Source organism: Neophocaena asiaeorientalis, unplaced genomic scaffold (assembly GCF_003031525.2).
Source record: "Neophocaena asiaeorientalis asiaeorientalis breed wild unplaced genomic scaffold, Neophocaena_asiaeorientalis_V1.1 scaffold150, whole genome shotgun sequence".
NCBI classification, from domain to species: Eukaryota; Metazoa; Chordata; class Mammalia; order Artiodactyla; family Phocoenidae; genus Neophocaena; species Neophocaena asiaeorientalis.
In genome coordinates this window covers 16,862,880-16,884,331 of record NW_020176571.1, presented here as the reverse complement: position 1 = coordinate 16,884,331, position 21,452 = coordinate 16,862,880, and the positions used below count along the sequence as shown (strand labels likewise).

Below are 21,452 nucleotides of genomic sequence, written 5' to 3'. Positions count from 1 at the left end.
AACTGGAGAATTGCACTGATGTTAAGGATCATGAGTAAGGATGACCTCTGTTTGATTTTAATTAGACTTTGGTCAAATAAAGATGACTAAAGGATTAAGTCATTCCATAACAAAAGTAATTTTTTATGAAATTTTGAAAGTATGAAAGATTTTTTATGAAATTTTGAAAGTATGAAAGATTTTTATATGGAAGAGGACACTGGACACATATGCTTTATATAGAGTATTTGACCAAGTTTATACAACATTGTGCAAACTGTAAGTAACACAGGAAGTTAAGGAGTGCTTCCTGGATTTTGTTTCTGTAGAATTCACTTCTAGCTATTTTAACAAGGGCAAATGATCCAAAGTGACAGATGTTCAAACAGTACCCTGTGTTTGGCTTTGTGATGATTTATGCCCTTTTCTGGGGTAAAAACCTTGTTTAGGTTAAATATAACTTGTACCTGAAGCAATGGGCAACATGGCTTAAAAATCTACATGGCAAATAACTGGGAAAATCCTAGGACTCTGAATTTGCCAAAAGTATTCTGAGGTTAGTCAAAAGCTTTACAGGAATGTTACAGATAATTTCAAATAGAAATGATATCAGTAACATTTCTTCTTGTCGGCAGCTATGGTAGGTTGTAATTTTATTATATACCACCTCCTATTTCTCTGTTTTGAAAATCAGCCACCTAGAGTTTTCATTTCTATGTTTAAAAATACCGACTTTGTGAAATTTTTAACTGATAAATCCTTGTTAGGAGGGACCTAAGAGGAAAAAAATATCACAGTCCACTGAAAACTTCAGGAAATTCTTACTGTGTTGTATAAAAACTTTCCCACCAGAACCAGGTAATAACTGCTCTCTGTCTGTAGAGTTTCAAAGATCAAGAGCTATAAGGACGTTTGTGAGAACTTGAGGATGAGCATGTAGAGGAATAAATTGTTGAGAACAATACTGTGCTTTTTTTTTTTTTTTTTTTAAGCATCTAATTTTTACCTCTGAATTCTGGGCTTTTTTTTTTTTTTTTTTTTTTGCGGTACGCGGGCCTCTCACTGTTGTGTCCTCTCTTGTTGCGGAGCACAGGCTCCGGACGCGCAGGCTCAGTGGCCACGGCTCGCAGGCTCAGCAGCCACGGCTCACGGGCCCAGCTGCTCCGCGGCATGTAGGATCTTCCCGGACCGGGGCACAAACCTGTGTCCCCTGCATCGGCAGGCGGACTATCAACCACTGCGCCACCAGGGAAGCCCCAATACTGTGCTTTTTATTTCTTCATCTTCCCAGTGTAGAGGTCTCCTCTGAGATGATCTGATTTTAGTGGGCACACAGCAGGGATGGAAGTGTGCAGACAACTCCGAGGCACCTGCAACACAGGTCAAGCCTCTTACAAAGTGAGCCGTAACAGCAACTAAATACAAGTAGCAATTTTGACAACTTCAGTGAATTGAGTGCTGGGACAAGGAAGAGGCAAGTTGAAAGGAAGAACAACGCCACAGTCCCCATGCTTTCCGGATACAAAGGGTCAGAGAAGTCTCTGCCCTTGGCCTTGACTTTCCAGCACTCTCTATCTCTGTCCACTACCAAGGAAGCTGGCCTGGCTCCGGGGTCGAGCTAGTAGCCTTGTGACTAGAGAGTTGGTGTGGAAATTTGCTGAGATGCTTAAACTTGTGCTCTCTAAATTTGGGTGTCTTGTGACAGAATTCTGGTCATCCCTGACCTGATTATGGCTTTGCCAGTGTTTATTAAAAATAGAGCTTTTTTTCTCTACTCTGATGCATTTTCTGAGTTTTTGAAGCTGGGAAGATAGCACATATCCTACTAGTTCTCTAGTAGCCTAGAGAAAGTTCTGTAGCCTCTTTGAAAACCCTGGAGACTCATCCAAAGGCATCCTGAAGCCTAGACTGTCTGTTTATAAAATCCTAAATGTGAAGCCACAGTGTTTAGGTTGAGCACCATAAAATTCCTATTCTGTAAGTGAAAGGAGATTTGTGTGAATCTGCAATTGCTATAACCTTTTTCCTTCCTAGCATAAGAAAATGGATACTACTGGCTTTACCCCCAGCCTAGGCTTCTCTGAAGTTTTTACCTACATCCTAGGGGTGAGAGATTGAAATAAATACATGAATGGAAAGTTCATTCAAACATAACACAAAAATTCTGCTTGTCATTGCAATAAAGAAAAAATATATGCTTCTGTCTCCTTCTTCTGATTTTCTGGTGCCAGCATTTCTGATTTCTTCCATCTCTAGCAAATAAGGAGTAAATAACTTACTATAAATTGACTTATAATACCTGTGAGCATTTGTATGATAGCCAAAGCCCATAACTATAACTTTTTAAAGCACAAAAGAGGAATTATATTTTGGTTATGGTCACTAATTTACCTACCTCCTGTGTTTGTATTGATCTCTACATTGTGCTAAAATTCTTTCTGATTTGCTTTCCTGTTGAAGCTGTGGGATAGAATCAATGATACGAAGCTATCTGGGAGTTTTATAGAATAGTATCTAAGTATATTGATCATGTCTCTTTCTGCTTCTATGTAATTAGATTTTCTCCAGTTATTTGTCATTTTAAAAGCTTATGTTTCACATGATACCAATAAACATCTAAGAGATGTGATTTTTACCCAGGGCAGAGAAAGTCAGGAGATAGATATGTCTGTTTTTCTCTACATAGTAAGAGAAATGGAAAATTATAATCTTAAAAAAAGAGGTTTAACCAAAATGAAAAAGATACAGGTAAAAATCAGGGCTTTAATGGAGAGAGACCACTGGGAAGGATCTTAGTGTGAAGCAAAGAGAGAGTACAGAGGCTGCTGTCCTTGTGTCAGCCTCAAGAACCTTTTCAAAACATTTTAAAAGAAATACATTGTCATGCGGTTGTTACGGCTAATGATGGAAAGACACTAGAGAAAGCAGCGTGAGACTGTGAGACGCTTAGGGAAGAAAGCAGAAGTGGCGCTTATTTACCTACTTGGACCCTCACGGTCTAAATGCTACCCCCCTTTCTGCCTTCTCCAAGTTGGGCTTTCCTTGGTGTTTGAGCCTGAATATGCAAACACTCCCATTCTCACACCCCTCTTCCATCTCCACTTTGATGCGTTCTCCCAAAATAAGATTATTTAGATCTTTTGTCATGATGCAGCAGCGATAGTAGGAAGTGTTACCTTGAACTTGACCCTTTGAAACACGATCACCCTATGCTATGCACAGTTAGCTTTCGTCCACTGCTTCCAAAATTATTCCTCAGTAAAAGGCTTTTATATTCATGATTACTTAGGCAGACATAGATGCATTTTCTCCCCTGTGTTCTAGTGTAAACACACACACACACCCCTTGCATTAGTTATGCCCATTGAAAAGAAAAAGATGGCTGACCTGGTGGGGGGATGGCAGAGGGTGCCTTAACTTTTTCTGGCTTGGCTCCCACTTCCTTGTGTATTTCCTTCGTATACCCCATCACTCTAGAGGTGTAACCATGTTTGTTCCAAGTTGTATCTTTATCATCAGCAAGAACTCTTGTAAGTGTAGTGAATGTGACTATTTTATATAAATGCACAATAGTATATAGGCCTTGGAGACGTCTGATAACAGTATGTAAATATCCTTTGTTGAAGTAGCAGAACCTTCTCATAGGGAACGCCTTAGGTGTTAGCCACAGGGGGACACATAGACTAAAAATGTTTGTTTGTCCAGCAAATTCTAGCATTTGTGGAATCAAGGAAGCAATTTTTTTTTTCTGTTTCTCATTCATTCTTTAGCACCAATCCTTTGGGCTTTCTTGTTGGTAGGTTACTAGAGACAACTCTTTCATAATATATAGGATTCACAATTTGTGGTGATTGGTGGCCACTGGGGTACATCAAAGTCAGAGACACTAGAAGGAAGGGGGCGAGAACAGACAAGGAGAGCTCCACTGAAAACTTGCCTAAATTTTTAAAAGTCTGGAACATGATTAGAACTCCAGTTAACCATACAGCATAGTTAGTCTGAAAAGTTTTGAAAAAGAAAGTTTCTCTTTAACTCAATGATTGCACATTATATAGTATTCCACATGTATACAGGATGTCTTTCAAGAGCAGATTTGCAGACTGGGGCTAAGAAAAAATAGAAAAATTCAAATATTCTTCCTCGTACAGTAGTCTAAAAGTCCATAGATGCAGTAATTCTGGAAAAGATGTTAGGTTAGACCATAAAATTGAAATCACTTTTGAAGTATACCTGGAATTACTTCTTCCTAATAAAACCAAACTCCACTGGCAGTAGGTGTGGGGAAAATCTGTGCTTTTCATTTCTTCTTTTTTTAGTTTCATAGAATATGTAGCAGGTAAGAAAGAACTTTAATTGGTACTTTTTATAATATGACTTGAGAAAAACAGTATCTCTGTTGGTTCTGCTGAGTTGTTCTTTCCACAGAATTTAAATGCAATGTCATAGGAGGAGGTTTGCTGTAAAAACATGTCTTTTTCTTTGCTGTGTTCATTGTAATTATGGCTGGTACTGGGAAGGTTCAGTAAGTCTCAATTTCTCTACCTCCCTTACTTGGAGAAATTTTGGAAATGTACCCTGTGAATAAAATGATTTTTTTTATAGCTTGTGAAGTCTTTTTATTTCCCAGAAGCGTGTGGGTAATTCTATTTCCTTTTCTTTTCTTCCTTTATTTTGTATTCATATCAGCTACACTGATTTTTTTTCTTCTGGGTGAAAACTCATACTACTTATAAAATTATTTTAGAAATACAGAAGTATAAATGCTATGAATAGGATATGAGGACATTATTCGTACTTCTTATGCAGGTGAAAGACACTATCTACCGGGCAAAGTAAAGTAGAAAGAAAACTGAGCATTTATTTAACACGGTATATGTACATGAGCCTACTTTTTCCAGGGATAACATTTTTCCTTCACGCAATGAGTCAATATCGGTATGTGTGCCCTAGAGATACTTTAACAAATTTCTAACAGGATTCAAAATATTTAGGTTCAGTGACTTTGACAAGCCCAAGTGTGCCTTCTTGTCTGGATTATTTAGATAATTGCTTCAAACTCCCATTTACCTTGAACTCTCGTGGCCCCATTCTGCCACTTTCTCAAGAGGGAGAGATATCAGAAAAAGTCACCTTGGTCCATCCTTTACCATACATTTCTCCTCAGAAATTGGTCAAGGTGCTTTGTGCAGATCTCCTTATTAATTCTCTGAACTTCATTCTCACATAACAGCTTTTTTGGACTAAAGCTATTTTAGGAAAGGACATTCTATTACCTAATGTTAAATCTTCATGAGGTTTAGCTGAATCATTTGGGGGAAAAGGGCACAGCTCCAGCATAAATGTGGGTTGCTCTAATCTATTCTCAGATCACATGAGGAAAATAGATCTCACTTGTTTTCACCAACTATCATTAAGTAAAAATATCTAGATATTACTGAGTCCTGCTGTTCTACTTTATTTTGGTTTAAGCGTTCAAAAACAGATATTAAGAATCCAAAGGCGTTAATTACTCAAGAATTCCTAAACCTAAAAGAAGTGTAATTACAAGTCACAGTCTATATTTTTGTTTGAAAACTTATTATTTGAATATACAGTTAGATTCTTGATGGTATGAAGGACTAAAGATGTAGGATGATTGAATTGAATCTTGTGAAGTTTACTGAGTGATAAACTCAAGAACATAACAGTGTAAGTTTACTTGGCAGTCTCTCATACAAAATATATTTCAGAGTAACCCCAGTTTTTTTTTTTTTTAACATCTTTATTGGAGTATAATTGCTTTAAAATGGTGTGTTAATTTCTGCTTTATAGCGAAGTGAATCAGTATATGTATACGTACTTGTTAATGGCCATTCTGACTGGTGTGAGGTGATACCTGATTGTAGTTTTGATTTGCATTTATCTACTGATTAGTGATGTTGAGCATCCTTTCATGTGTTTGTTGGCAATCTGTATATCTTTATATTGGTCCATGCTATTACTGCTTGGGCACTCAGCAGTGGTGGAAGCCAGGTTATTGATTCCATGCATAACGTCCATACCTGCTAGCAAAACAACTCTGCATAGAAGCCTATAGAGAAAGTAGCGGGGTAACTGAGAAAAGAGATTAACTGGTATCTATTCAACATACTGTTTTGCCTCGATCTCTTATAAAGGTTAAGACTGAGATAGGACAGTTAATGCCTTGAAAGGTCAAGAGTGGTTATCAGTGCTTTCCATCATGGAGATGCAGCAATTTGTTCTCACTGAAATAGACACTTATTCTGGATTTGTCTTTCCTGTCCTCAATGCTTCTGCCATCACCACCATGACTTATGTACACCACCATCTGCAGAAGGACTTATGTACCATATTGGCATATACAACACACAACATCCTTTTGACCACGGACACATTTTACAGCAAAAGAAGTATAGAAAGGAGCTTTTGCCTATGGAATTAACAAGTATTGCTCTTTACCATATCATGGAGAACATTCATTCTCAATGGGAGTGATACTGCCTCCACAAAAGGCAAAAGATTGTTTTAAGGGGCAAAAAAATCTTAGATATTATAATGATTAGGGGCAAAATTTTTTTAAATTTCCTTGGAATAAGGGTCGGGGGGGTAATGAAAAAAGTTTGAGAAACACTGACCTAAAAGCAGTTGCCTTACAGAAAGCTGGCAGGGCCTAATAGAGATTCACTTTAAGGACCATCTGAGAGACAGTATCTTAGGAGGTTGTGGTACCATCTTACAAGATGTGGTATATGTTTTGGACAGTAACCAGTTTCTTTTATATTTAGATATTTGGATTGTATTTAGAATATTTTGATCTGGGGAACCAAGGAATGGAAGTAGAAGTGGCCGCCGCAAATTGTGATATGTAGTGCTTGTATTACTGTTTAATTCAAAATATTTTCTAATTCCCTTCTGATTCTTCTTTAACCCATGGGTTTTTAGAAGTGTATATTTTAATTTCCAAATATGTGTAGTGTTTACTAGTATCTTTTTGGTATCTCTTTCTGACTTAATTCTGTCATGATCTGAAAATATACTATGTATGATTTAAATTTTTTGAAATTTATTGGGCCTTGTTTTATGGCCCAGCTTCCATGAGCACAGCTGTTGGCAGGAGTGTGCTAAAAATGTTTACTAGGTCAAGTGTATCCTTACTGACAGTTTTTTCGGTTTGCTCCTTCAATTACAGAAAAAAGAAACGTTAAAGTCTCCAAGTGTATGCCCATTCCTTTTTCAGTTCTGTGCATTTTAGCTTTACGTACTTTGCAATTCTCTTGTAAACTACATACACTGAGGAGTCTGACTCCAGGTCAAACGACTGTCTGATCCTTCATGCCCTGACCACAGGTCATTCCAAGGCATTGCCCGGCAGGCCTCGTGGGGACAAAGCTGTCCCGGCCACACCAGGTTTGTACAGAGCTGATGCATTGATTTTCTGGAGTGAATTGCAGTGTGGGGCTCAGGACCTCCTGGGACAACCATTCTCAGATGCATGTCTGCATTCCTAGCCCAATACATATCCTCCTAATCAAGGGTCTGGGTTAAGGCACTTTCCTCCACTTTAACTCAGTGCCTTTCTGCTCCTAGCCCTTCTATCTCTCCCTCCTCCTGGCCCATAGGGACATAAAGAGGCAGAAGCCTTTTGTTTAGGGCTCCTTGGTAGTGAGATGACTGCCCCATCTGCACTGCATCCATCTGACTCTCATCCAGTGCCGTCCCATGAGGAAAAATGAAGCCCTTAGGAACTGGCTCTTGTTTTTGCCTCTTGTTTGCGATGACACAATAAGTGAATAAAGGCTTGCTTGCTACTTTCAAGTTGGTTCATTGTCCTAATTGATCACCTCGGCAGCTGATTGCTTGAGAAATAGTTTTTAAGACTGTTATGTTTTCTTCATGAATTGACCCTTTATTACAGGCTTCCCCTGCTATCCAAAAGCAGAGCATTCTTACGAAACCTTTTGTAATCAGAAATGGCATGAAGTGAAGACGCAATTCCCTTAGGACACATCTTGAAAACAGATGCACAAAATAAATTGAGATAAAGCTCAGATACTCACAGACGTAGTTCAAAGCTATGGCAGCTTGATGCTGAGATGTTGAGTGTAGTTCCTGGAGAAGGATCTTGGAGGTGCCACTGTCAGTGCCCGGGGTGTGGGCAGCCTCTATAACAGTTCACTGCAAAACAAAAGGAAGCAGCTGCATGGCACAGGGAGATCAGCTGGGTACTTTGCGACCACCTAGACGGGTGGGATAAGGAGGGTGAGAGGGAGACACAAGAGGCAGGGGATATGGGGATACACGTATGCATGTAGCTGACTCACTTTGTTATACAGCAGAAACTAACACAACACTGTAAAGCAATTATACTCCAATAAAGATGTTAAAAAAAAAAGACAAAAGCTGAATGTTATTTTTAGTTTTTGCCTTTTTTTTTTTGTAAAAGCAAAAATTATCTTCAGAATTCCTTCCATTAGCGAAAACAGGTACTAATATATGTCTTTCATAGAAGCAAAATGGTGTAAAGCAAATTTTTGAAAAGTGGGGGATACCTGAATTAACATTTATAACAATATAAATATTATGCTCTAAATAAATATCAAGATAAATATATCAATAAAATGTTTTCCTTTACTTCTGGTCATAAACTTTGTTTTGAAGTCTACTCTGTCTGACATTAATAAAGACTCACAAGATTCCTTATGATTACTATTTTCATGGTATATCTTTTTCCATTTTTTTACTTTCCTTATTGTTATATTTATTTTTAAAATGCATCACTTATAAACAACTTATAGTTGGGTCTTGTTTAGCTTTGTATCTATTTTGACAATTCTATCCTTTAATTGGAATGTTTAACCCCTTTATAATTAACGTTATTGTTGATATGGCTGGGTTTAAGTCTGCCATCTTGCTATTTGTTTTCTGTTGGCTTGCTCTGTTCCTTTTTTCCTTCCATGTTGCTTTCTTGTTTTCTTTTAGATTAATCATGTGTTTTCTTAGCGTCTTATTTATCTCCCTTATTGGATTTCAATCTATGCTTTTATTTTAGTTGTTGCTCTAGGAATTATAATATGTACCTTTAATCACAGTATAACTTGAATTAATATACCACCTTATATATAATATGAGAAGTTTGCAATAGTATAAGTCACTTTACTCTGTCTCTCCTGTCTTTTTTTTCCTATTGTTGTGTGTTGTGAAGTAAATGTTTACATTCCCCCAAAATTCATACATTGAAACTCTACCTACAATGTGATGGTATTAGGACGTGGGGCTTTTGATAGTAATTAGGATTCAATGAGGTCATGAGGGTGGAGCCCTCATCAATGGGATTAGTGCACTTATAAGAGCCACCAGAGAGTTTGCTTCCTCTCTCTGCTATCATATGAAGACGCAACAAGAAATCAGAAATCTGAAACCTGGAAGAGAGGCCTCACCAGAACTTGACCATGGTGGCACACTGATCTCAGACTTCCAGCCTACAGAAATGTGAGATTTTTCTTGTGTAATTTTTTTGTTGTTTATAAGCCACCCAGTGGTGGCTTAAAAAAGCCACCCAGTCTATGGTACTTTGTTATAGCTGCTCAAACTGACATGAAGACAACATGTGTATTATTACCATGTATTTTATAAACCCTGTAATACAGTATTGTTGTTTTGCTTAGTCTTTCAAAGAAATTGGGATATTAAAATATACTTTGCTTGTTTACCCCCATGTACTAATTCCATGCTTTATCATCCTTTCTGTAGAACTGGTATCATTTCTCAACAGCTTGATGAAATTCCTTTAGCTTTTCTGGTAGTGCTGGCAGTAAAATCTCTCACAGATTTTGTTTATCTGAAAATGTCTATAGTTCATTTTCATTTTTGAAAGATGTTTTACTGGGTATAGAAATATAGCTTGACAGTTTTTACTTTAACATTTAAACTATGTCATTCCATTGTCTTCTGGTTTGCCTTGTGCTTGATGAGGATTTTGCTAAAATCATCGTCATATATGTGATTTCAGCTTCTTTTTCACCCTCTAGTTCTTTCAGAATTTTTTTTATCTTTGAGTTTCAGCACTTTGACAGAGGTTTTACCTTTGGATTTAGCAGCAGCAGTCTCCAGTTCTAGGCATCACCAGAATGTGCAAAATTATGTAAGTTCTTGTGTTTTTCAGGCCCAGCTTAACTAACCTTTTCACATCAAAATGGTTCTGATGGTGGTTTAGTAAGCAGGGAGATGTCAGGCCAAGTAAATTATTGTTGCACCTGAGGATTTTTCCAGTCCCCTCTGCTCCGCTTGCTAATAGCTTGACAAATTAGGTTGCCAATAAATTAGGTTGCTAATAAAAACAATTTTATTTGGGGGTATTTTATGTACCACACAATTAACCCATTGTAAATGTACAGTTTGATGATTTTTAGCAAAATTTATAGTTGTGAAACCATTATCAGAGTCCAATTTTATAACCCTTCTATCATCCCCCAAAGTTTCCTAATTCCAGTAGTCAACCCTGGCTCTCAGCCCTAACCCCAGACAACTGTGGATCTGCTTTCAGCCTCTATAGTTTTGCCTTTTCTGGAAACTTTATATAAATGGAATAATACAGTATTCAGTCATTTATGTCTGGCTTCTTTCATTTATTAGAATGTTTTTGAGATTCATCCCTATCATTGCATGTATCAATAGTTTGTTCCTTTTTATTGCTAAATAGCATTCCATTGCATTCATTTAACACATTTTGCTTATTAATTCAACAGTTGATGCACATTTGGGCCAGTTTAGGCCCTTGGCTATTTTGAATAGTGCTGCTATAAACATTTGTGTGTATATTGCTGATCCACATGGTAAGATTTTCCTTTTAAGAAACTACTAAAACTGTTTTTCAAAGTAGTTATACACATCTTACACACCCAACATAAATGTATGATTGTTTCTTCACATACTCAATAACAGTTGGTATTGTTAGTCTTTTTAAAAATATCCCTCTTCTCAATGGGTATAGGGTGAAAAAGTTCTAGAGAATTTCTGTACAACATTGTGCCTATAGTTCATAATATTATACTGCATACTTAAACCTCTGTGAAGAGGGTATATATCATTTTATATGGTTCTTACCATAGTAAAAAATTATAATGATATAAAATAAATAAAAATATCCTTCTTAGTGTGTAATGGTATCTCTATGGAGTTTTAATTTTCTTTTCCCTAATGACTAATTGAGTATGTTTTCAGTGTTTATTAGTCACTTATATATCTTCTTTGGTGAACTGTCTATTAAAATCCTTTGCATTGCACATTTGGAGGGGGGAGTGTTTCCTCTTATTATTGAGTTCTTAGATTTAAAAAATATATTTTGTATGAACATCCTTTTTCAGATATAATATTTGCAAATATTTTTCCTTGTTTGAATTATTTCTTCATTTTATTAATGTCTTTTGAAAAAAAAAATTTTCATTTTTACTAAGTTGATTTTATGTTTTTCCTTAAAGATAGTGCTTTTGATGTCATCTGCAAGTGAAGACACATGTATTTCTTTTTTTCAATAAGTATGTCTTTAATTTTATTCTTGCCTTACTGAACTGGCTAGAACCACAAGCACAATGTTGAATAGAAATGCTGAGAATATACATCTTTGCCTTATTCCTGATCTTAAATAAAAACATTTCATCTTTCAGCATTAATACAATACTAGCTCTAGTTTTTTGTATATGCTACTTATCAGAATGAAAAATTTGAATTCTATTTCTAGTTTTTTGAGAGTTGTTACCATGGATGGCTATTGCTACTTACAAATGCATTATTGTGTACCTATTGAGATGAACAACTTTATTTTCTTTATTTTATTTATGTGGTATACTAAATGAATCAAGTTTAAGATATTAAACCAACCTTGCATAACTGTGATAAACTCCACTTTCTCATGTCGTTTAAAGTTTTTATGTGTTTCAGGATTTGGTTTGCTAATATTTTAGTAGGAATTTTGTTTCCATGTTCATGAAGAATGCGTTCATTTGGATGTTTGCTTCCTTGTGATATCTTTGTCTGGCTTTGATATTAGGGTAAAACTGACTTCATAAAATAAGTTAGGATGTGTTTCTACCTCTGCTTTCTGAAAGCAGAGTGGTACAGCAACTATGGAAAACAGTACGGAGGTTCTTTAAAAAACGAAAAATAGAGCTACCATATGATCCAGCAATCCCACTCCTGGGCATATATCTGGAGAAAACCATAATTCGAAAATATACATGCACCCCAATGTTCATTGCAGCACTATTTACAATACCCAGGACATGGAAGCAACCTATGTGTCCATTGACAGATGAATGGATATAGAAGATGTGGTACATATATACAGTGGAAAGTTACTCAGCTATAAAACAAACCAAAATAAAATAATGCCATTTTCAGTGACATGGATGGACCTAGAGACTGTCATACTGAGTGATGTATAAATCAGACAGAGAATGACAAATATATGATATTACTTATATGTGGAATCTAAAAAAATGGTACAAATGAACTTATTTACCAAAGAGAAATAGAGTCACAAATGTAGAAAACAAACTTATGGCTACCGAGGGGGAAAGGGGTAGGGAGGGATAAATTGGGAGACTGGGATCGACATATACACACTGCTATATATAAAATAGATAATGAATAAGAACTTAATAACTAATAAGGAATGCTACTCAATACTCTGTAATGACCTATATGGAAAAAGAATCTAAAAAAGAGTGGATATATGTATAACTGATTCACTTTGCTGTACAGCAGAAACTAACACAACATGTAAGTCAACTATACTCCAATAAAAATCAGTTTAAAATAAATAGATAAATAAATACAAATAAAATAATCTGAAAGGAAAAACAAAACTCTTCTTTTAAAAAATGACAGGAAACCCAAAATTACCAAATTCACCTACCAATATTTGACAAGTTTAAAAATTAATGCAGAAATCTAGCAAGGTTACCAGATATAAGATCAACATATGAAAGTCAATTTTATTTTTTATCACTACTACTTTCTAACAGCTAGAAAATACAATTTGAAAAATAAAATTACTTTATTTCATAGCAACAAAAATAATGAAATGTCAATCCATGACAAATACAACAAAAATTTCAGAGGTCTTTTACAAAGTAATTATAAAATTTATTGACAGTAAAGAAGATCTACATTAATTGAGAGATGCACTATATTCATGAACAAAAAGATTCAATATCTTAAAGATGTCATTGCTCCTAAAATTGATCTAGACCTAGAGAGTTCATTGTGTAACTTAACTTGTAATTTATATGGAAAAAGAATCAAGAAAGCAAAGGCAACTCAAGTTAGTTTTCAATGAGCTTCTCCTTTAACCATTAAGATACATGGGCATGAAATGCATCAGAAATCAAACTACTGTATGAGTTATGGGTAGCTGTTGACACCAATTCCAAGTAACTTTTAGCTAGCCCACCATTAACTCAACCATTATCCATCCAATTATTTTGCCATTTATACATAATGCGCTTTTGGAGAAGATCTCATTTTTAGATTTCATGTTGTGGCTTAAATATATGGAGATAATTGTTCAGTCATCAGTAATTATGCATATTATCATAGTGACATGCTGATTTTTTCAGTTTATTGAGAAATAATTGATATACATCACTGTATAAGTGTATAGCACACAGCATGATGGTTTGATTTGCATATATTGTGAAATAATTAAAATAAGTTCAGCTAACATCCATCTCCTTATATAGACACAATAAAAAGAAAAGAAGAAAAGAATATAACTTTTCTCCTTGTGATGAGAACTCTTAGGATTTACTGTCTTAATTTTCCTATATATCATACAATGGTGTTAGCTATAGTCATATGTTACATACTTAGTACCTACTTATCTTATAACTGGAAGTTTTTAGCTTTTGACCACCTTCCTCCAGTTCCACCTCCCACTCCCCTCCACCTTTGGTAACCACATATCTGATCTCTTTTTCTAAGAGTTTAGTTTTCTAGGTTTTTGTGGGGTTTTTTTAGATTCCACATGTAAGTGAGATCATATAGTATTTGTTTTTCTCTATCTGACTTATTTCACTTAGCATAATGCCTTCAAGGTCCATCCGTGTTCTTGCAAATGGTAGCGTCTCCTCATTTTTGTTGTTGTTGTTTTTATGGCTGAATAACATTCCATCATATATAAATATATATTTATATATATAACATTCCATCATACATATATATATATATATACATATATATATCACAGCTTCTTTATACATTCATCCATTGATGGACATTTAGGTTGTTTTTATGTCTTGGCTATTGTAAATAATGCTGCTATGAACACAGGGGTGCAAATATTTTTTCCAGTTAGTGCTTTTGTCACCTCTGGGTATATTCCCAGAAGCAGAATTGCTGGATCATATGGTAGTTCTATTTTTAATTCTTTGAGGATCCTCCACACTGTTTTCATAGTGGCTGTAGACATGCTGATTTTTATTACTTGTGTTCACTATCTTGATCTCTTTAATACTTCTAACATTGTCAATATGATTTTGAGAAGTGTTTCTACCTTGAGATTCACCAGGATTTTCAATTTACCATTATTACTGTTTCCATTTTTACCTCAGATGAATCATGTATCGTTACAAGTAAACCACTTCTGTTCCAAAAAATCAGGAAGGTGCTGACAAGTTAACATCTTACTGATGGTCTGCGCAATGCGCAAATAGGTCACATCAGTCACTCATTACTTTGGAGTTTCTTTTATCTATTCAGAGGGAGAGTTGCAGATTTTCCCACTTCTGGCTGCATTGCTTGGCACATAATAAGCAATCTTTTTGCATGCATCTCGTAATAGAATGCAACACAGCTCTATCGATTTCTGGGTCTCTTCCCTTCTTAGGCCTTGTAGGAAACTTGTTGTTGTTTTGGAGCACAATCTGGAATTCTTTCAAAAAATAATCAATTTACACGAACTGATTTACATCCCACTACATAATTTTCTTGCCTTTTTTGCATACACAATAGCTTTATGTTTTAAAGCCAAGTATGGCTCTGTCTCTCTATGTGTATGTGTATGTGTGTGCATGTATAGATATAGATATGCAGTTAGTGTATCTTAGTATATATCTTTTAAAATATATTCAAACGACAGTTAAATTTAACAAACTTGATAGAAATAATGCTCATAACTGATGTGAGAAGTGCCATAACCAAGTGTGCACACATGTAGGCAATGGCAACAATGCCATGATTACTGCTTAGCAAAGAGTGACCTTGAAAGGCATCGATAAGATGCTGTTTGTCAGAAATGTTAAAATGTGAAAAGATGTATCTTAGAATCAATGCCACACTTTATCTTCCATTAATGGGTTGAATGAAAAGGCCTTTGGGAAGGAGTCTGAAGCATAGTCAGTGCTGCTGTCCTGGAGAATTAATGAGTTTTAATATTCTAAAACTGATCTTTCCCCTCAGAAGAATAAATCAGAGAGATAAGAAAAGAAAAGCATCTTGAATTAAAGAAGTGAGTCCAAGATCATTCCCTTGAAAACTTGCTTAAATTCCTGTTGATCTGGGCTCCTTCACACAGCTCTTTTTGCACGCTAGGGGGCTCTCACACACAACAACACGTCAAGTGAACTATTGATGGCCTAGATTTTTTTGTTTTTGTTTTTTTTAATGTCATGTTCCCTCAATAAATATTTATTGAGCATGAGTTGTTAGGCATTTTACTGAACTTTTTGAGGAGCATAAAAATTACTATGTTCTGTACTCAGCCTGTAGGAGATCTGTTGATAAGGGAGATAAAACATGTATAAAAATTAAAATAGGGCTTCCCTGGTGGCTCAGTGGTTGAGAGTCCACCTGCCGATGCAGGGGACGCGGGTTTGTGCCCCGGTCTGGGAAGATGCCACAAGCCACGGAGCGGCTGGGTCCGTGAGCCATGGCCGCTGAGCCTGCGCGTCCGGAGCCTGTGCTCCGCAACAGGAGAGGCCACAACAGTGAGAGGCCCGCGTACCGCAAAAAAAATAAAATAAAATAAAATAAAGGGAGGCATGAGACAAGTGTTGACAAACTAGAACAAAGAATTATAAAAATTCAAAGGAGTAGTGAGCCCTTGCCCAGTTTAAATTTCTTTGACTTGAAAAAAGTGTCATCTCCCTAACGCAGTAGCCAGCCCCTGTGTTTCAGGCAATCGTCCTCTCTGAGGTCTGTGGGAGGGGTAAGAGCCGAAGCAACCACCTCTTGCGAGTGCCTTCCAGCGGCAGCTGAGGTAGTGCTGGCAGCATGTGCTTATTCTTGTCTTTCTCTCCCTTCTTCCCTTTTTTCCCCACAGAATTCCCTTCTATCTTTGTCTTCTTTCTTGGGATATTCCAAACCATAATGATCTGGCAGTGACTCTAATATACAGTCTTAATCTTAAGGGTTGCATTGTGGACTAAAGAAGTTGTCCACCCCAGTTTCAAGGTAAATTCTGGAACATGTTTTTCTTCCCAGGGAATTATTGTGGCCATCAACACCTCTTACTATTACTGTATGTACATTTTCCAGTGCTGCCAAATTGCAATGAAATGTTCATAGCCCCCTGAGTTAGAGAAGCAAACTGGCAAAGCAGGAGCAGAAGTAAGCCTGCAGAAATACTGACCTCCTTCCATTACCATCATGCATATGCATTTTTGCCCACTTTCTACCCAGGCTATTTTCTGGCCTTACTTTCTGAGCTCCTCGACACACCCCAAAGCTATAATCTTTGGGACATTTTGAAGTCTTTCCCGAGAATCCAAGAGGTCTACTCAATTCTGAGAGCCCAAGGAAAAAAAAATTCTCTCCTTTCTCTTTTGGCTTTCCTTCTCAATTGAGAAACTGCTATTTGAAGATTCATTTTAATTATTTATTTGAAAATCCAAATTTAAAAGAACGATCGAACTTAAAAAGTTGTAAAAATCCTACTCCCATATAACCTTTACTCAGAGACAACGGTCATTAATGTTTTGCCCGTATCTGCTTTATTTACCTCTCTAATCATTGCCACTATTATTATTGATGAAATATTTGAGAGTAAATTGCAGACACAATAATCCTTTAATCCCAAATTCTTCAGTGTATATCTCCTGACAACAAAGACATTTTCCTGCATAACCATAGTGTAAAGATAATTTCAGAAATTTAATGTTGATATAACAGTATTATCTTACATAAGTTTCTATTTGTATTTTATCAATTGTCCCATTTGTGTCCTTTATAACTGTTTTTTTTTTTTTTTTTTTTTTTTTAGATATCCATTTGTGTCCTTTATAACTGTTTTTTTTTTTTTTTTTTTTCTGTTCTAAGATCCAGTCTAGGAGCACATATTGCATTTAGTTGTCATAACTCTTTAGTCTCCTTCAATCTGGAACTATTCCTCTGTCTTTAACATTGAAAAATTTTAAGAGTTCAGATCAATTGAATGTCTCTGAATTTGGGTTTGTCTGATAGCCTCACATGATTAGATTCTGTTAATGCATTTTTTGGCAGGAATGCTACATATTCTGCAACTATTGTATCAAGAGGCATATGACTACCCTCCTTAGAGCCTGAAACGTTTTTTTCTTCCCTAAGCAATGTGAGAGTGTTGATTACCCCACAACCGCACGAAAAAAGTGTGTTGTCAAGCTTTTGAATTTATTGCCAATGTGATAGGTAAAAAATGGTATCTTAATATAGTTTTAAAAATCTTTATTGAAGTAGAATTTAAAAGCAATAACATGAATACATTTTAAGTGCACAGTGTGATGAGTTTTTGACACATGATGTAAGATATAGACTATGTCCATCACTCTAAAAAGTTTCTCGTTCTCCTTCTCAGTAAATTCCCCCAATCCTGGCCTCAGAAAAACACTGTTTGCTTTCTGAAACTATAGGTTAGGTTTTTGTACTCTAGAATTTCACACAAATGGAATCATATGGTATGTACACGTTTGTGTTTGGAAGGAAGAAAATACTGGTAGTATCACTATGGTAGATTAGAGATTTCTCATTTTTAATATGATCCAATTCAGGTTAAATGGCCTGAATATATATAGATTATAAGTAAAACTGAATTCCTCTAATTTTAAATAAAATGCAATTTCTAGTCTGACTTTTAAAATTGGTCTTCTTACTATGCCAATGTACTAATTCCCAAAGAATGGCAGAATTATAGCATCTGTAGGAATCGCAAGACATCATTTTTATAAGTTCTATCCTTACTGTCAAATAACTTTTTGTAAATCTTCTGTGACAAGGATTCTGTACCTTCCAAAGAAATTACTCTCCATTTTAGAGTAAGTTTCTTTCTCCCTTGGGAAGCTATATTGGGATCAGTGGTTAGTTCTTAAAAAGAAAAGAACTCTGAGTACAAAGTTTAACTCTACCTTTCCAAATAAATGTATTCTGAACAAGTGTTGTAAGTGTTATATAGGGGAGGGTCATAAATGCTGTCATTTATTAAATTGTCTTTTCTCTCTGGGTTCTTGATTTGTCAGGGGGCATATTGCGCCAATGATTTTATTAAAGAGTTGATCCCATACCATCTTAACTTTTCACTGTGTCATAGGTGTCTCTTCCAAGGTGTAGGAGAAAAAAAAGTAACTGCATCTTTGATACTTAATTTAGCACTGATTTCACTCTGTGTTAGGGCTGCTTTTAGCAACCTTTGAGACTCTGTGTATGAGCCCGGTGTACAAACCAAGCTGATGAAATAAAGGAAGATCCACTTGATTGAAACATCTAATAACCCTGGCACAAATCAATCCGTACCATACTTGTATTCAAAGCTAAGCTTCTGGGCTTCCCTGGTGGCGCAGTGGTTGAGAGTCCGCCTGCCGATGCAGGGGACGCGGGTTCGTGCCCCGGTCTGGGAGGATCCCACATGCCACGTAGCAGCTGGGCCCGTGAGCCACGGCTGCTGAGCCTGCGAGCCATGGCCGCTGCGCCTGCGCGTCCGGAGCCTGTGCTCCGCAACGGTAGAGGCCACAACCGTGAGAGGCCTGCGTACCGCAAAAAAAAGAAAAAACAAAAAAGCTAAGCTTCTTGGTTGCTATGAATCAATACATGTGAGAGAACAGCAATTAATCGTCAGTACTAGAGAGAAATATTCACTGTTCCGGTATAAAACACTTTCCAAAACTGAACCTCATCTGCATAAAGTGTTATCTCTGATTCAATGGCTAAATGAGGAAATAAAGCCCTGATATTTAAAGTCAGTGATGCTTTGGTTCAGTTTGCTTTTCAGATGGTACTTTTTTTTTTGGTTGATAGAAAATAACACACGGAAAGGACACGGGGAGGAGAGGAGCGTGGCAGGCCGGGAAGGTGGAGAAAATAAGGGCATATTTAGCCCCTGAAAGGACAAACATTAAAAAATCGATAACTTTAGGGCCCAAGATGGCGGCGCCCGTATGCACTCTAGAACTGGAAGCTGCCGGGCGTCTCGCGAGACTTGAACACCAGCGAGGTCGGCGCCGAGAACCGGGCGGCTCGAGTCCGGAAGGGGGAGAAGCTAGTGAGCTGCGAGGAGGCGCACGCGACTTGCCACGTCACCCACCGCAAGGACTGGCTGTCACTGCACACAGGTAACCTGGATGGGGAGGGCCAGGCTACAGAGCGAACGGTGGAAGATGTTTTCCTTCGCCAGTTTCTGTTGGGGATCTTCCCCGGCTGCCTCCCTGACCAGCTTATTCTAAAGCGCCAGGCTAACCAGGTGGAGATTTGTGCTCTGGTCCTGAGGCAACTGCCTGTGCACAGGTTCTACTTCCTTGTGGGCTACGGTGAGACTGCTGTCCCACTTTTACAAGGGTCCTGTGCATTTCCAAACTGTGCCCTCAAAGATTGGGTATATCTAGGACAACTGTCTTTTTTTGCATCAGGCTCTAGCCTGCAAAGGACAGAAATTTGTGGAAAAGGACTGAAGTAGAAATAGGGGAAATATATCCCCTCAGACTACTGAGGGGATGTATTTGTCTTCAAAGCGGCTGTTGAATAAATAGACTCTCCATGTTGTCTTGCCTCTGGGTCTGTGTAGAGAACTAGAATAGGGTTTCTTTGAAGATGCTCCAGCGTTCCCAGGAAGGCTGCCAGTTATCTGAGGTTTAGGTAATAGCTACAGTTCAGTGAGTGTCTTGTGCCAGTCACTGTGTCAGGAACTTTACCTGAAGTTCTTTGTTTTCTCTTAAAATCGAAAGATCCGTTTTTGGAGATTATAAAGCATGTTAATTTTAGAAAATCAAAACAGTAGGGCCATGTATTAAATCAGCCATGGAGCTTGTAATTCTACCCCAGAGAGAACCACTGTGAATAATTTGTTGTATTTTATTTCCAGATGCACTTTCATCCCCCATAAATACTGTACTGCATATTCATCATTTATTTAAAAAGCTTTTAACTGTGCAAATAATAATAATAACTCTAGCAAGAAAGGCACCAACATAATTACATGATATTCCAATAATGTGGCCTTATTAATTTTAAAACTGCTAATGAAATTTCTAAATAAAAAGACTTTTAAACAATTTATAAAGATAAGTGATATATCAGATAATTTCAGTAGCATTGGGTCAAGACCCACTTCATATTGAAAACACACTCACATTAAATAGGAAAGAGTTTGCAGTAATCTTTGATTGTCAGATTCTGGATATTGAACTATTTTCCTCGATAATTTTGACAGCTTCATTGAGGTACAGTTGGTATACAGTAAATTGCACGTATTTAAAGTATACAGTTGACATATGTACACACCTGTGAAAATGAAAAACATCACCATAACAAGCATATTAATCACACCCAAAAGTTTCCTTGTACCCCTTTCTATGGCTGCTTCCTGCCTCTCCCCACCTCCTTCCCAGCCCCAGCCAAACACTGATCTATATTCTGTTATTATAGACAAATTTACATTTTTTAGAATTTTCTAGAAATAAAATCACACAGTATATACCCTTTGTTTTCTGACTTTATCTAGCAAGACTATTTTGAGATTCATCCATGTAGTTGCATGTATCAATTCTTTGTTCCTTTTTATTGGTGAATAATAGTCTGTCATATGGCCATACCATAGTTTGTTTATCCATTTGCCTCTTGATGGACATGTGTTGTTTTGTTTTTCAGTTTTTGGCTATTACAAATCAAATCGCTATGAGCTTTATGTATATGTCTGTGTGGATGTTTGTTTTCATTTCTCATACCTACATGTGGAATGTCTGGGTCATGCAACAGGAATATGTTTAACTTTTTAAGAAACTACCAAACTGTTTTACATCCCCATTGCTTCTGAGATCTTCTACTATTTTGTTCTTTATTTTTTTTCATAATGGAAAAGAATATTTATTTGTTTATTTATTTATTTATGGCTGTGTTGGGTCTTCACTGCTGCTTGCGTGCTTTCTCTAGTTGTGGCAAGCAGGGGCTACTCTTCATTGCAGTGCGCGGGCTTCTCATCGTGGTGGCTTCTCTTGTTGCAGAACACTGGCCCTAGG

The 21,452-nt window shown here is 36.8% G+C and overlaps 1 pseudogene; it reads left to right on the top strand.

Annotated features, from left to right (window-relative positions):
* Positions 1 to 1,320: 1,320 nt before the first annotated feature.
* LOC112391724 (28S ribosomal protein S24, mitochondrial pseudogene) lies at positions 1,321 to 19,823 on the top strand (annotated as a pseudogene).
* The last annotated feature ends 1,629 nt before the right edge of the window (positions 19,824 to 21,452 follow it).